Below are 16,122 nucleotides of genomic sequence, written 5' to 3'. Positions count from 1 at the left end.
GAGCCAGAAGGAACATGCAAATACTTCTATATCATCAGTAAGGTCCTTACATTCTATCCTTCGAGCTGTTTTCCTATCCTGTTCATTTCTGAGCAATGACTCCTTGTCAGAAATGTTATCTTGAGGGGCACCTGGGCGGCTCAGTCAGTTAAGCGTTCAGCTCAGGTTATGAGCCCAGGGTCCTAGGATTGAGCCCCGTGGTGGGTTCTGTGCTGAGCACTGAAGTTTGCTTATCCTTCTCCCTCTGCTCCTCTCTCTTCTTCCTCTGCTCCTTCCTCCCTCCTCCCTGAGTGCTCTACCTGAAAGAAAGAAAGAGGAAAGAAGAAAGAAAGAAGAAAGAAAGAAAGAAAGAAAGAAAGAAAGAAAGAAAGAAAGAAAGAAAGAAAAAAAGAAAGAAATGTTATCTTGAAGCAAAGTGAGACATTATGTAACTTACTGTGAAAATCATAGTGCTTTCCCTCTCAGTATCTGAGAACGCTCCTGGAAACTACCGTCATTAGGGGAAGTTCCAAGCCAAGAGTCAATTTACAGAAAATGGAAGAAATTGTCCAATCAACTGAGATTTATTGAGTGTACAGCCCCATAATGTGGAGCATAAGTTTTGTCTCTCTCTTTACTCAAATATAATTACAAGGCGATGTTATTATAATTCATTTTTAAAGAGAACTTGTTCATGCTAATGTTGACAAAAATAAAATAGAGCTACCCAAACAAACAAAAAACCAACACATGTATTTAAGATGACTCTGGGCTCAATAAATTGATTTATGTTCATTATTATAGCACCCTAAATATCAGAGGGAAATTTCAATTAGGTCAAATTAAATTTTATAAAGGAAATTTGGACTGTAGCCAGGGCAAAATAGAGAATGTTTTGGCACAATATGTGTCTCAGAAAAAAATCAGGTTTGGAGAAAGAACACCACAGACTGTCCATTTAATGCCCTGCCAACTTCCCAGGGCAAAGGGAATTCATAAATCTATTAAGTAAAGAGCTTTCAAATGACAGGACCTATGTTTTATTTATTTTTGTATTTCCATTTTCCTACACAAGGGTTAGCACCCGGAAGACATTCAATTACTGTTTTTGAATGAATAAATGAATGTATAACTGTATTAGATAAAGGAATTGATTATATAAAAATAATTTTCCAAACTCAACTAATTATGTTAGAATCCATATTGCACATTAGTTATGATAGAAAACCATTTTTAATGGTTCAGTCTTTTATCTTCTTTTTAAAGCAGAACAAAGCATGTCTTCATTTCAATAATTAATTTCACCAATATAATAACTCAGCTGCTTCAGTGAGTTTGATGACACAGGAACAACCCGGCTTCGACTTTGTGGAGTGAAAAAGTATACAACTTTTCATTGAAGGAAACTTCAAATACATTGACTATGTCCCTGAGAGGAAAGAAAACCTTTCTCACAGAAAACAGTAAAAACACCATGTTTAAATATTGAATAACTGGCTACTTTGTTTTGATGGTTAAATCTATACCTAAACTGTGTGAACATATGGCAGCCTCTTAATACAAAGTTCCCCAGGATAGCTGGAGAACTAGGGTGATCCCTAATTAAGTGGCAGTCTTAGAGACTAACCTTAATTAATTAAATGCTTCAGTAAGCTAAGCATAGCATCGGCGCTTCCAGCATCATACTCTGGTCTTATCTCAACACGGTCAGGGACCTAGATGTTGGTGGTCATCTGTAATTAAGGGCAATGGCTCCTTCTGATGTTATACTTACATGTTGCAAAGAGAGCTCCTGAGTGCACTGAACTTGAACTCTGGATGGGCCAATTGGGGCCACACTTGTTACGACAAGTACCTGGGCACATGGTTAATGTGCACAATGTTGATACCTGTGTTTCTGCTGATGCCTGTGTTCTCACGTATGTGTATGTGTGTAGGTATGAATAAGGGGAAGTAATTAAGTACACAAGAGCAAAAGGCATGGATAGAATGGTAGGTGGATGTGGCTCCTCTCACCTGGCAGGGAGAGGTCAGTGATTGCAGAGCTATAGGTGCAGGATTTCCCTTCCTCCCAACAGGAACAGTATGCTGTTGATTTGGCTACAGATGCAAAAGTTTTCACATTCCGTCGGTCACTGTATTTACACTGTACAGTTAATTCTGGAGTTATTTATTCATCACAATAAAGAGTGCTCCTGTCTGGGGGCAGAGCTAGCAGTACTCAAATGATTGGTGCCAATCCTTCAGATCTATAGTGAGAGATGAGCAGAAGGTGGGCACAGAACATCTTCTAACTAACAAACCCGAACATGGCAATGTGGGCCACATTAGTATTTCTAAACATGACTGGCCTTTTCAATTTCCATTTCCTACAAATGGGAAACAATATGCCAATGACAGACTGACTGATGTTTCTCTGAGCGCTCCAGAGAGCGTTTGCTTCTTTCGGGAGAGTAGTCTGCAAATCTGGCAAATTCTGGCATCAGGTTTAACCCAGTGGAGGGAGAATGTTTTTATTTATTTTGAGGCCTGAAGCAGAGCCAGCAAGAGTTGTGATTAAATTAAAACATTTATGTTAAGAAAAAAGAAGCAGCATTTGTGGAAGAATGCATTACAGACTCATCCCTGGTTGGGATGGAGAGGGCATGCAGAGAATCCTAGAGTTTCATTTGTTCGTGCTCTTCCTTCTAATGTGCTAGAATCATGACAAGGCATTACAATTTCCTTCTCTGGATTTTACCCTTTGAGAGCTCATTTCAAGCCCCTAGTCTTGGACGTTAGGGACACAAAAACCTAATTACCAAAAGCAAGGGAATCTTCAGTCCCACTGCCTTGTACTTGTGTTTCACTTGGTTTCAGAAGCTCGTTCTTTCTTTCTGGTCTTGTGACCCAGGTGAATTCAGCCAGGCTAGACAGTCACATGCTATTAAATATGTAGGGATTTACCCAGGAGCTATATTCCATTCTTAGAAACACCACGCTTATACCCTTAATCCCATTTCTACTTATTATTCTCATGAATATAATGTGAAATACAAACATGGAAGTCTGCATATATGGTATAAGTAGTTCCTTCTTGTCTTTCTACCTCAGCTCAATTCCTCACTGCCCCTTCTGTTACTATTTATTATAATTTATTTGTTTGTTTTTCTATGGTCTATATCCACAAGTACAGTGAAAATGCCAGAAGGTAAAGTTTGAAAGAACTTACAAGACAGCGCCCAATAAGCCTTGCCTCCTGGTGTTCCTACCCCATGTAATCCCCTTCCCCATTGTACCAGGGCTGGTCTCTGTGGCCAAGAGAACACAGAATTGATGATACATCATGTCACTTCTGAGATCAGGTTATGAAAGACTGGCTTCTGACTCAGGCTTGCCCTGTCCTTCCCTCCTGTACTGAACAGCCCCATGAGAGGCCCACCCATGTGGCAAGAGACTGAAGCCGCCTGCTGTCAGCCATGTGGTTGTGCTAGAAGCCAACACTCCAACCCTCCAGGTGACTGCAGCCCTCGCCGGCAGCTTGATGTTGCTTCATGAGAGGCTCTGAATCAGCATGGCTCAGATAAGCAGATCTTGGATTCCTTACTCAGAAACTGTGAGATAATAAATGTTTGTCTTGTTTTGTCTTTTTAAACATTTCTTTATTTATTGGAGAGGGAGACAGAGCATGCCCCAGTGGGGAAGGGGCAGAGAGAGAGGGGGAAGAGTCTTAAGCAGACTATGTGCTGAGCACAGAGCCTGACACTCAGGGCTCAGTCTCACCACCTAGACTGAGATCAGGAACTGAGCACAAATCAAGAGTCAGATGTTCAACTGATTGTGCCACCCAGGCTCCCCATAAATGTTTGTTTTAATTGCTAAGTTTGGGGGCAATTTAATCCAAACAATAGATAACTAATGCAAGGAAGACTAGTGTTTGATTGTATGTTCCAACTCCTAGCACAGCATGGCACAGAGATCTCAATGAATCGGCTAATAAACATTTGTTAAATAAACAAATGAACGCAAACAGCCATCAACTTTGCCCAAGCACATTCTATAAGGAATGTTTCGTATTTGTTCAAGTATAACTGGCAAAATTTTCATTAAAGTTGTTGGGTAGGGAAATCCATTTATAAATAAATTGGGGAAAACCTTTTACCTGAAAAACCTAAGAGTAGTAGTTATAATCCCTGCAACTGTACTGCAGTGTGAAGGACATACCTTGTACGAAGCAGTTGACATAAACACAAAATTTTAGGGGCACCTGGGTGACTCACAGTGGTTAAGGGTCTGCCTTCAGCTCAGGTCATGATCCCAGGGTCCTGGGATGGACTCCTGCATTGGGCCCCCTGCTGATTGAGTAGTCTGCTTCTCCCTCTACCCCTCCCCTCCTGCTCATGCTCTCTCTCAAATAAATAAAATCTTTATTTTATAATATTTGTTTTATAAATAAAATAAAGTATGAACTGTCTTACAGTATGATTTTATGAGACTTTCCAATTTCTTCTCCTTGGGGGCTGGTTAGGCAGATATAATGAAGGGAAGTGTCCTTCCTGACTGGATCTCTTTTAGTAGTATGGAGTCTCTGGTTTTGTTCTGGTTTTGGATCATGTACTGAGCCTCCCCATGCCTGTTTCCATCCTATGTAGACTCTATGGGGATGTGTCTTCCTGTTCATACAAGGCACAAAAACATTCCAGACCTTCTAAGTTCTATTGTGTTCAAACTTTAAAATGAGAACCGCTAACTATTTGTGAGTTTACTTCCCTTCACAGCTTTTCTGAATAATGTTTTATATAACCATTCCTTGAGCGTGGCTTCTCTCCTATCTCTCTCCTGTCTGTCTGTCTGTCTGTCTCTATCCCTCTGACTTTTCTACTCTGTCTTTGCCTGTGCTCCTCTAGAGTGGTGGGAGTACTTTGATGACCTCTATCTTTTTTGGCAGGAAGGGAAGAATCTACAGGCTGAATAGAATCTAGAAAAGGCTCCTTAGTGTCTGAAAAAATTGTTTATCGATTATTTGTGTCATAATCCACTACATAAAAGCCCACAGACATAGAACTTGTTTGTGAAGTCTTTGTAGTAGCTTCTACTTCACAGTCCAGTTAAAGCAGCCCTATGAAGGGAAAGTGGACAGATCCATGTGCTCAGATAACAAAGTTGACCCAGTCTTCCAGCTTATCACAAAGCAAAGACAACAAAGGCAAATAAGTTTAATGATAGCTAATGTGCAACATCAAGGGATTGCAAATATGGCACAATTTCACAATCAATTAATTTTTCAGTTTGGAAAACACTAGACATTCTCTCTTTCTTGCAAGGCATCTAGAATTTTTAATATTCCTGTACACTGACTAACAATTGCCATAGTCCTATCTAGCTTTGGTTTTCTAACCATGCTCTTAAATCTCTCCTAATAGGAATAATTCTCCTTCTGTCTTTATACCCAGTGGAATATCTTGTATTTAGGCATTTTGAAATATTTTAAAACTTTAATTGAATCATTACTGTACCCAGCTATGGCTGTTGAATTTATAAATGTTCTCTGTCTCTTTTGACTGCCCCCCGCAACACACCACACATGCATGCATATAGACCATAACCATTTTCACCATGTTACTGTTTTCTTAACCAATGAAATGTTCCCAAGATCTACTCATCAATCTGACACACCAATCAAAATATACTTGAAGGCTTTATTAAACTTTCATCAACTACAATGGTTGTCTCTTTTATGTATCAGTCTGTAGGTAAACAAGTAGTGTGCACACCATCTCTTCATTATTTGATTCCTAAGAATTCTAAATCGTTAAATTCCTTTGGAGAAGGTATTATACTTTGTTGCTCTTAAACATTCCTATTACATGTGATCCAAAGCTAGGCATGGCATTTTAATGTATACTGTCATATATTTAACACACTTCATATGAATTTCAGTTAGGAGCAGAGAGCCAGGGAAAAGGAAACACTGTATTTTCACAGAAACCATAAAGAGTAGCAGCTGTACTGGTGCCATACGCTGGCTAATATTGTAGGGAACACCATGAAGGTCTATTGCCTGTTAATCCATGAACGTCATACCTCACCTTCTGAGGCTTTCCTTTCCACATTTTTCATGAGACATGGGGACTGAGCTTGTCTCCTTTCCCTTTAAAAATATACCCTGTCCACTCTTGTTTCTCTAGGTTTCCCCCTAAAAGCTAAATTTGAAAATTTTTTCCTCTTGACTATCTCCTCAGTATATCATATATTGACCTTTTTATTGAAAATTTTACCTATATTCTTTAAAAGCAGATAAAGAAGACTGTAATAAACATACTATCTATAGTGAAAATTTTTTTTAGATCTCAGATGTCTTAGGTCCTTTGTTCATGATCTATTGTTTCTGATTTTCCAGCTTAGATGGCATCTGGAAGTCACGTGCATTTCTGTGTTTCTAAGGGAGGAGCTCATCAAATCATTCTCTCCCTAACCTCTATCTCAAACATCTTCCAAAGGCTTTTAACACTCTAGATTTTCAAATACTTCCCTACACAAAGGCCCCTTTTCCTAGTGGATAGGGCTGAAAGTGTGGATATCATAACCCTTCAAAACTCTGCTTGTCTTCAGTGGGTAGTTTGGGCATTTGAGAATGTCCTCCTGATAAGTAGATTCTGACGTCGTTAATGTTCTTACCAATAGAGGAATGATTGCTTTATTGTGTGTGGCTCCTGTGTGCTCATAACCCTCAGCCCCTGACCTACTACCTCTCAACCAAAGATTCATTTCTTCTCTGAATCATGTGGTACATTGCTTCAATCACTTTTGATGTCAGCATGATCAAATTCATGTTTCCATATCCTTTTATTGCATTTGCCCTGCCAACCCCACTTTGGGACCAACCTATCCATCGACCTTCTCTGTTCCTACAAGTATGGGCTATGATCCAGGAAGAAAGAAATAACACTCTTGCACAGATCAGAGTCCCTGTATTTTATGATCTAGCCTTCTGGCTCCACCCTCAGCTAGGCTCTCAGCTGTACTTGAAAATCTTACTACATCTTTTTGAATAGGTGCCTCTCCCATTTCTTACAAGGGGTTTCTCAGAACCATTCTTTATTTCACCAGGTTTGTCTCCTTTCCTTCTAATCCTACGTCCCCAACAGTTTAAATATTTTTGTAAGGAAGAAATATGAAATTTCATGTAAAGAATTTAACATGGTTCTGAACACAGAGCAAATATTTAATAAAGGTAAATAAACCATCACTATAATTAAATAATCAGAAAATGCAGAAAGTAGGATAAGAAATCACATGGACTTCCACCTCTTGAGTTATGTACTATTTGTCAGTTCTTTTTCACAGACACAATAATCTAGGTGAATGTTATTTCCTCAAAAACATAAATATTAATTTCTCAGCTGCTTATCTAAAGTGAAACAGAAAGTTTACTAAAAACATTAAATGGCAGCGTTACTAATATATTTTAATTTCATCTTTCTCAGTGGGATTAAGGTTTGCACCTGTTGGTACAACTTAATAAAATTTTGTAAAAATCAAAGTCCAGATAAGATGCTATTTTTCCAACTTTCTAATATAAAGAATGTAAATATGGGCAAAAGCTGAAAGGATAATCCAATTAACATCCATGTACCTACCAAGGACATTCGACAAATATTAATGTTTTACAATACTTTGTGTCTTTGCAGTAACTTTTTAAGTCAATTACAGTCATGACACTTCTAAATATTTCAGCATGCAACTCCTAAAAATAGGTGTATTTTCACACATAATCATATTCCATTATCACACCAAAAAATTAATAATTCCTTTATATTAGCTAATATATAGTCCTTATTCAATTTTCCGTAATTTTCCCAAATATATCTTTTTTGCTGTTGTTGTTTCTTTTTTTGAACAAGATCCAGTCAAGGTCTTTGTATTGCACTTTGTTGCTATATCTCTTTGGTCACTTTTTTTCTATAATAGTCCTCCTATTTTTTTTTTTTCCAGTAAACGTCGATATTTTAAAGAGAATAGGTCAATTGACTCACAAAAGGCATCATGTTCTTTTTTGGTCTAATTGTTTAGTGATGGTGGTATTTAAACTGTTTATCCAACCCCCTAATCCTCTATACTTTGGAAGTTAGTGCTAAAAGCCTAGATTCAAGTTAAATGTTTTTTGTTTCTTTGTGTGTTTTGCAAGAATCCTTCTCAGATGATGCTGTGCACTTCATATTATACTGCATTCCAAGGCATTTGGTATCAAGTTGTCCAACTATTCATAATGCTCAGTTATAGTGATGAAGCCAGATATTTGTATCATGAGGTCAATTTTTATTCATTTTCATTCAGCAAATAACCCATGGGGTAATATTCTTGTATATTGGTAACATGCAAGGTGTTTTCCAACAATCCTTGAATCCAAAGTTTTAGCATTCTTGCTTGAATTGATTATTTTGTTGCTGCCTGCAGATCAATGACTTTTTTTCTATTTTTGTATTCCTTCTACATTTGTGGTCTAGCATTCTTCTATCTAAAACAGCTTTTCGGGGATCCCTGGGTGGCGCAGTGGTTTAGCGCCTACCTTTGGCCCAGGGCGCGATCCTGGAGACCCGGGATCGAATCCCACGTCGGGTTCCCGGTGCATGGAGCCTGGTTCTCCCTCTGCCTCTCTCTCTCTCTCTCTGTGACTATCATAAATAAACTAAAAAAAAAAATTTAAAAAAAATATCTTGAAAAATAAAACAGCTTTTCTCCACCAACTGGGTATCTCCTAAATAAGCTATATGCTTAATTCTTTCTCCTTTATTGCCAAATTTAAAAATAAGTTTAAGCTGTGATAATTACATCTGTGATGGTATACAAGTTTGTTTGTCTTACTTATTTTCTCTCCTCTCCCCTTTTAAAAAATCATTACTAATTCATTTATTTATTTTATTGAATGTTTTACAATTAGTTACAATCCTAGATTTGTTCAAACTATCCAAGAATTGACCAATGGGAGTTTATCCAAGCTAAAGTCTACACTGTTTGAACATGTTCACCTTAGTCTCTGAGAATTTTGTTGCTTTCTGGCCCAATATGTTGTTCCTTAGTTTCTCTGTCCTAGACTTGAAATCAATCAACAAGGAAGTGAAACAAAAATTGATAATATGGTAGAAAATATTTGAAAATCATATATCTGTTAGGGGACCTGTATGTAGAATATATAAAGAGCACTTATGCTCAATGATAAAAGAAAAAAAAATAACTCACTTAAAACTTGAAAGAGAATTTAAATGAATATGTCTATGAAGAAGATATATGGATTGAGGGAAAGCATTCAATATTTAAATTAGCTGGGGTTTATTTTACATTTTAACTTAGATTTTGGTAGATACTCTTCATCACATAAAGGAAATTTCCTTCTATATGCACTTAGTTGACTGTTTTTTATCATTTAAGAGTGTTGGATTTGTCAATTTTGTTTTCTGTCTCTATTGATGACCTGATTTTTGTCCTTTATTTTTTTAATTTGGTGTATTATATTGCTTGATTTTCAGATGTTAAACTAACCTTGCATTTCTTGGATAAATCTTATTTGTTCATGGCATATAATCTATTTTATATATTGCTAGATTCAATTTGCTCCTATTTTGTTGAGAAATTTTGTTATTTTAAGGAATATTTTTTCTTATTAAGGTCCATATTTTATTTTGGTTTTATTTTTTTCTAAAATATTTTATTTATTTAATTGAAAGAGTGAGAGAGAGAGCACAATCAGTGGGAGCAGCAGGAAAGCAGAGGGAGAGGGAGAAGCAGGCTCCACCCCTGAGCAGAGAGCCCGATGTGGGGCTCCATGCAAGGACCCTGAGATCATGACTGACCTGAGCCAAAGACAGATGCTTAACCAACTGAGCCACCCAGGTGCCCTTTGTTTTGTTTTCCTTGTGATGCCTTTTGGTGTTAGGTTAACCCTGGCCCCTTACGATGAGTTGGAAGTATTCCTCACCCTTTCATTTTTGGAAAAGTTTGTGAAACATTGATATTCATTCTTTTTTGGACATTATATGGAATTAATTACTGAAGTCATTTGGACCTGAGCATTTTTTTATGCCAAGTTTTACATGAATTAATCCTTTAATCCCTTTTAGGTCTATTCAATTTTTTTTTTATTTCTTCTTGAGTCAATTTTTGTGCTTTGCATTTTCCTAGGAATTTGTCCTTTTTTTATGTTATCAAATATGCTGACATAAAATTATTCATAATATTCCCTCTTTATTTCTGTAAGAACATCAGTGGTATTCTCATTCTCCACTTTAGTAATTTGAGTTCTCTCTCTCTCTCTCTCTCTGGGGTGGGGTCAATTTAACTAAGAAAATGTCAATTTTGTTGATCTTATTAAAGAATCAACTTTTGGTTTTGTTGATTTTCTCTATGGTTTTTCTAATCATTTTTTTATTTATTGCACTCTAATTTTTCATATTTTCTTCCTTCTGACTGCTTTAATTTGATTTTCTCTCCTTTATCTAGTTTCTTAAAGTAGAAATTATATTATTGATTAAAGATTTTTTCCTTCATAATGTATTTGTTTATAGTTATAAATTTCCCTCTGAACACTACTGTATCTGCTTTCTACAGGTTTTTGAATGCTGTATTTTCATTTGTATTTTTCTCAAAGGACTTTCTAATCTCCCTTGTGATTTTTTCTTTGATCCATCAGTTATTTAGGAGTGTGTGCTATTGTTGATTTCTAACTTAATTCCACTGTGTTTGGTTGCTATAGTCTGAATGTGTGTTCCCCTTAAAAGTAATATGTTGAAATTCTAATGCACAGTGTAATGATATCAGTATATAGGGCTTTGGAGGTGCTTACATCATGACAGTGGAACCCTCATGAATGAGATTAGTGTCTTATAAAAGGGGCTCCAGAGATACCCGCCCACCTTTGCCATGTGAGTATAGAGAGAAGACACCAGTTGGGAACCAGGAAGAGGGTCCTCACCAAATGTGACCAAGCTGATGCTTTGATCCTTGACTTTTCAGCCTCCAGCACTGTGAGAAAAAAATTACTATCATTTATAAGCTACTCAGTCTGTGGCATTTTGTTATAACAGCCCAAGCAGACTAAGACATTAATTCTTGGTAAATTAGTTAAGTAATTAGTTAGTTAATATTCATTGTATGATTTCCTTCTTTTAATTTTATTGAGACTTGTATATTGTTAAGCATATCGTCTACCTTAGAAAAAATTCCATGTGTGCATAGAAGAATGTTTTCTGCTAATGTTTGGTTGAGTATTCTATAGATATGTTAGATATAGTTGGCTTATATTTCTCAACACTTCTTTTTTGAAAACATTTGGTAGGCTGCACACTTTTTAGTCTACTTCACCTATAGCCTCTGGATTTCCGCACAATTTTTTTCTTGTTCTTATAATTAGCCAGACTACTTAATAGTCACCTCTGAGACAGCATAAGCTACTTATTGGTCAAAGGATGTGGTTAATCCCCTTGGCTAGTTAAATTTTTACCCTTGACCATTGGATATGGTTTGGAGGTAGCTATCATAGTCCAAGGAATTTACACATTTGGCTGGGCATCAGTAACTTGCATTTTCCTTCCTTGATCTTTCATAAAATGGTACAACCTTGGACTGGCGCACAGTATTCCAGACTGAAAAGGATGTATGCAATTTTATTTTTAGTATGGCTCAAGAAGAGTCACTCCTTGATCAGAGTATCTTATTGTTCAGCCAGTGTTTTGGTCAGAGTTTTTGCTTAAGACCCTAGCACTGGTGAGTCTTCTGTCCTTTGTGATGAATTTGTGTGCAGGCTGGCAAATGTTTTCATGTCTGTCTATCCTACATCCAGCTCTAATTGTTCCTATGTGGATGCATCCTGGCACATCTTCACAGGTCCCACACTGTTCACTATGATTGCAGGAGCTCTTTTCTTAGCTGTATCTTTCCCAGTTCTCTCTCTTAGACTTTTGGTTAATCTTCCATTTTCCTTGTTGCTACTAGTATTTCAGAACTATGAAAGACTTTGTACAGCTCACATCCTTTTGACCATGCCCTTGGGTGTGGAATTCTATAAGCTCTGTTCCAAATAAAGTTAGTTCCCTCAGGCAGAGCTTGTTTATCTTTTAAGCCTCTGATGTGGGACCTCTGCATCAGTATCCTGGCTCTGGCTAAGGGCACTGGCCTGCTCTAGGCAGAACGATATCCTGTCGTACAAGGTGAAGTTAGGGGTATGGTAGTCCTCATCATCTTGCTTGCCCCTGCCATCATGGGTCTTACAGGGAGCTGGAGTGGGCATTATTCTGGTACAGTATTCTCAATCTTGTTGCCTAATATAGAGCTTCTATCTTATGAGCTGAGACTGGGGTGAAGGACACTTTGATTCTTTTGAACATGTGTCTCATGCAGAGAGCCTCTCCAATAGGAGACTGGAGCAGAAATAACAGAATTCTGCTCTCCCTTGAGTAAAACTATAGGTCTAAAACAAATAATGCAAATAAAAATGGACAGAGGATCTGAGTAAACATTTTTCCAAAGAAGACATACAGATGACCATCACACACATGAAAAGATGCTCAATATCACTTATTATCAGGGAAATGCAAGTCAAAACTACAACAAGATATAACTTCACACTTGTCAGAATGGCTAAAATAAAAAACACAAGAAATAACAGGTGTTGGTGAGGATGTGGAGAAAAAGGAACACTCATGCACTGTTGATAGGAATACAAATTGGTAAGCCACTGTGGAAAACAGTATGGAGGTTCCTTAAAAAAATTAAAAAAAAAAAAGAATTGCCATGTAATCCAATAATTCCACTACTGGATATTTACCCAAATAATGTTAAAACACTAATTCAAAAAGATATATGCTCCCTATGCTTATTGCAGTGTTTACATTGGCCAAATTATGAAATCAACCCAAGTGACCATCAATGGATGAATGGATATATATATATATATATATATATATATATATATATATATATATAGAGAGAGAGAGAGAGAGAGAATGGAATATTACTCAGCCATAAAAATGGATGAAATCCTGCCATTTACAATAACATGGATAAATCTAGAGAGTATAATGCTAAGTGAAATAAGTCGGACAGAAAAAGACAAATTTTCACTCCTATGTGGAATTTAAGAAACAAAACAAAGAAAAATAAGAGACAAACTGAAAAGCAGATCCTTAACTATAGAGAACAAATTGGTGGTTACCTGAAGGAAGGTGGAGGGGGGATGTATGAGAATGTATGAGATAGGTGATGGGGATTACAAGTATACTTGGTATGAGGAGCACTGAGAATGAACACTGAATCACTGTATTGTACACCTAAAACTAATATGACACTGTATGTTAGTTATACTGGAATTTAATAAATAATAATAATAATAGTAATAAAAGAAATTGTGGGGATGCCTGAGTGGCTCAGCAGTTGAGCATCTCCCTTTGGCTCAGGGTGTGATCCTGGGGTCCCTAGATCAAATCCTACATCAGGTTACCTGCAAGGAGCCTGCTTCTCACTCTGTCCATGTCTTTGCCTCTCTGTGTCTCTCATGAATAAATAAATAAAATCTTAAAAAAAAAGAAATTGTGGTGTATATGCACAATAGAATATTTTTTTCAAGGAGATCCTGCCACTCACAACAACATGCATGAACCTAGAGGACATTATGCTAAGTAAAATAAGTCACCTGTTGTTTGTTATTATTTTTTGCATTCTCCAACTTTATTCACAAACACGGTATCTATGAGAAGCCAGGAGAAGGGCCTGGGGGTCACCAGGGTGAGGCAGCTGCACAGGCTGCCCTGTCCCTTCCCTTGAGGACAGGGGGGACAGATCATGGTGATGTGTTAGCCCTGGAAAATCCCAAGCTACTCAAAAAAGGACAGATGGGAAAAGTTGCATGATCTAATTTATATATTAAATCTAAAGCACTCAAATACATAGAAGCAAGAGTAGGAGTGTGATTACCAGGGGTGGGGAGGTGGGGAAAATTGGGAGATTTTGGTCAAAAGGGTATAAAATATCAGTTGTGTAGGATGAATAACTTCTAGGAGATCTAATGACCATCATGGTGACTATAGTCAACAATACTGTATTTTGTACTAGAAATTTGCTGAAAGAGTAGATGCTCTTGCCAAAAAAATAACAAAAAAAAAAACTATGTGAGGATATGAGTATGTTAATATGCTTCACTGTAGTAATCATTTCACTAGTTAATATGCTTCACTGTAGTAATCATTTCACTACGTATATGTATATCAAATTGTCACATTGTACATCTTAAATACATCTACTTTTGATTTTTCAAAAATCCCATAAGAGCCATTGCATTCCAAAATTAAAGGGCTCAGTGACATCACAATAATAACAGTCGTAGTAACAATATGGTAAAAAAATAATAACTATAAGTCATGATGTTTTCACCATATGCCAATCTTATTTAATGCTTGAAACTACTTTGTACAGTGGTAATATTACTCTTTTATTCTTGGTAAGGAATCTCAACCTCAAAGAAATTAAGAAACATCCAAATAGGTGCCTAAGTGGTGTAGCCAGTTAAGCATCTGACTATTGGTTTTAGCTCAAGTCATGATCCCAGGGTTGTGAAATTGAGCCCCATCTGGGACTCCATGCTCAGTGCAGAGTCTATGAGATTCTCTCTCCCTCTCCCTCTGCCCTTCCCACTCATGTTCTGTGTCTATCTCTCTCTAAAATAAGTATTAAATAAATCTTAAAAGAAAAAAAAACTTACCCAAAGTCATAGAGCTACTAAGAACCACATTGAAATATTAGTTTCAAATCTACTTTGACCTCATTCTAAACGGTTTTCTTTTTATAAAACTTGAATGACCCTCCAGTTATCCATGTGTATGTTTGCCATGTTTACCATCCTTGAGATGTGTAGACCTCATATTTGCAGGAGCTCAAGGCTTGTGACTTGCACAGAGTAGATCCCAATAAAATCTGTATCATTGAATTTATGTATCTGAGCATGAAAAAGTTTGGTGCAAAGATTAGAAAGCTTTGGATAATTTATTTGCAATGTTGCTAATACCAAATGTGTCCTTGGACAAATCTTCTTTATATTCTGCACCTCTATTTCGTTTATTATTAGGTGAACAATGGATATTCTTATCTCACTAGAATACACACGAATAAATGAAGTGATGTGGCCTTGGAACGGCCATTGGTTTTTCTGGCTGGAGACTCTAAAGAAAATGTCAATTTTAATTATTTTATTTTTCCTTTCCCTCCACAGGGAGGTGTTGTGGGAATAAGTGTGTTGGTTGATATTTTAAACATATTTTAAAATGGCTCCAATAATATAGGTAAAGCAACTTAAACATCTGGAAAGAAAAGTGCTATGTCCACCTGGGGGTGATAATGATGCTCATAGTGATGAGGAAGAATTTTAATAACAATAAATCTGAGTGAATTTCTCTCAACCTGCTTGCAGAAAATAGCAGCTCAAGGACATAAAGTTCCCCCCAAAGGTTAGTTTTAGTGTCTCATTTTGCAAGTAGATTGTTCATGGCTTTCCTGATTCCATATTCTAGACAAAATGCACATGCACTAATACTATGTCTTGCTCCTTGATCAAAGAAAATATTCATGCCAATTGTGAGGATAAGAGAAATTTAAATTAATTCTTATGAAAGCATGTTTCAGAAAAACTCCATCTTCCCAGTGCATATATATGTGCTTTCTTTTTCCCAGCAGAATGTGAATAGTGCAGCTTTAATACATTAAATAAAGTCACACTGTGGGTTTGTTTTTATTTTTTTTTCTTTTACAGTCATACTTGATTGCATTCCACCTGAATAAGTACGATCCAGGCAGATGCTATAAACCCCAAATCCTGCAGTGTAGTTGATTTTTATTCATGAACATACAAGTAGCTGTCAGAACTGGAGTCTTTGAGTATCTTATAATAAAGACATGAAGCAAAAGTAAGGATGGTCAAGAGCAGCATTCTAGAAGCATGATATCATGGAAGCTTCAGGAAAGGGCCATCAGTGCACTGACCCAAAGCTGCAGGAAGCAGAATGGAAGGAATGAGGCCTCATCTTCTGCCATTTTGTCTTGGAGTATGGCAGGAAGTATTTGCTATGGAGATTTATCTACCAATACTGAAGTTTGCTAACCTTTCCATGGGACCTGACTCTT

This window comes from Nyctereutes procyonoides, unplaced genomic scaffold (assembly GCF_905146905.1).
Source record: "Nyctereutes procyonoides isolate TBG_1078 unplaced genomic scaffold, NYPRO_anot_genome, whole genome shotgun sequence".
Taxonomy (NCBI): domain Eukaryota; kingdom Metazoa; phylum Chordata; class Mammalia; order Carnivora; family Canidae; genus Nyctereutes; species Nyctereutes procyonoides.
Note: the sequence above shows the minus strand (reverse complement) of the source record.